This window comes from Tupaia chinensis, unplaced genomic scaffold, assembly GCF_000334495.1.
Source record: "Tupaia chinensis unplaced genomic scaffold, TupChi_1.0 Scaffold000423_1, whole genome shotgun sequence".
In the NCBI taxonomy this organism is placed as follows: Eukaryota; Metazoa; Chordata; class Mammalia; order Scandentia; family Tupaiidae; genus Tupaia; species Tupaia belangeri.
This window is the reverse complement of record NW_006159928.1, coordinates 8010537-8012241: the sequence shown is the minus strand read 5'-3', so window position 1 is coordinate 8012241 and position 1705 is coordinate 8010537. Positions and strand designations below refer to the sequence as shown.

The window sequence follows — 1705 nt, the reverse complement described above, 5'->3', positions numbered from 1 at the left end:
CTGTTTTGTATAGATCAATCTGCTTCAAATCTGTATTATATTAAGTTTATTCTAATTAGTTTCAGGTAGAGTCTAGAAAATGTATAACAGAGTTATCTTCATATTCTAAATGAACAGATTTCTATGGTTATAAAGAAAAGCACTTTCTCAGGAAAGACTGAAAATGTTACTTCATAATAATAGTGGTTTCACTGCCATCTTGGAGCTCATGAAAGCTGGCTGGGAACAAGACATAAACAGCAACTATGTCTTGAGGGCTGTGGTCCAAGGCTAGGTATAAGGGGGTCTCAGGAGCTAACAGGGGCCTATAGTTCTTCTTAAAACTGAAGGTGTTGGGGCGCCAAAAAAAAAAAAAAAAAAATATATATATATATATATATATATATATGTGTCTTTCGTACTTTGATTCATCCAATTACTGTAAAGTTTCTATTTTGTATGATACACTCTTGGCTTTCTTTCACATTGTTCTGCTCTACCCCTTTTGCAAGAGGAATCAGATAATTTGCAATATCGATTTAGTGCTTTTAAATACTGACAGTAAAAACATCGCTATAACCAGTTAATAGAGTTTTACTGGTTCTCCTTGTTACATAAAACTTTAACCCAGCAGTCAGGGATGGTCAAAGGAACGACTAAGTAGATCATTTCAAAATACAAGTGCCCATCCATAGCTGGCCTTCATTTTACAGTCAGATATAAATCATTAAAACTAGTCTGTGTGGCTTAACTTTAAATTAAAAATGCGAATAACATGGGTTGGTGTTAGGCATTGCTGGATTGCAGGTGTCAAATTCCATTTGCATATGGCAATGAGTTGACTGAAAGATTAATGAGCATTTCGAGAGAGAATATTTCAGCCATGCCAAGTTTCAGTCTATGGCGTAATATAAAGTCATCCTCAAAAATATTTTTAGGGAAGAATTGCCAGATTAGTTCTACAAGAAAATAAGGCCTGAAGACATCCTCGATGTTCTAGTCATGACAGCAGACTCTCCATAATGGGCGCCACGATCAGTGTCTTCCGTATAATAATTCATTCCATTTCCCCAACTGTGAGATAGGTACTCTCCCTTCCATTTTGCAGTGTGGAGCTGAGGCACAGACCTTGCCTGATTTTTGCCTCCTTGAGTGCTGGAGAAGCAGCAGGCAGGTTCTGCTCTAGATTATTGTCTCTGTTTTTGGACGTGGCACAGGGTAGATGCCTTATCTATGGGCATCTTCTGATATGATGGCTTTATGCCTCCTGAACTTAGGCTTCTGGGATGATAGCTACCATCTACCACAGCTTTTTTTTTTTTTTTTTTTTTGAGAGATTTTTTTTTGCTATAGGGTTCATGCTCTTGCCAGAGAGACAAAGAGAGAGAAAGTGAGAAATCACTCCTCCCACCCCCACAGGAGGGATGGCCATGCTGCAATCTCTTCTTCTCCATCCTCTTCTTGGGATTTTGGACATGTACCCCATGTGGCCAGTGTGAGTTTCAACCTGCTGGGTCCAGGACTCAAGCTGCAGTTGGACTTGTGGAAATCCAGTGCCTTAAGCACTATGCCACCTGCTGGCCCCAGAATTTGCAATATCTTATTCACTTCTCATAAACTATAAGGTAAACTGTTGTCTGTTTTCTAAGTCTGTTTCTGTTTTGACCAGAAACTTGTGCAAGTCCTACCACTGGTCTAGAAGTAGACCTACCTGGGCCTACAGTTG

General features: G+C 39.4%; 1 protein-coding gene across 1 annotated transcript in view; it reads left to right on the top strand.

Moving 5' to 3' along the window:
• Positions 1 to 1705, top strand: part of HAL (histidine ammonia-lyase) — a 30518-nt gene that overhangs the window by 16925 nt on the left and 11888 nt on the right. The window lies entirely within an intron of this gene.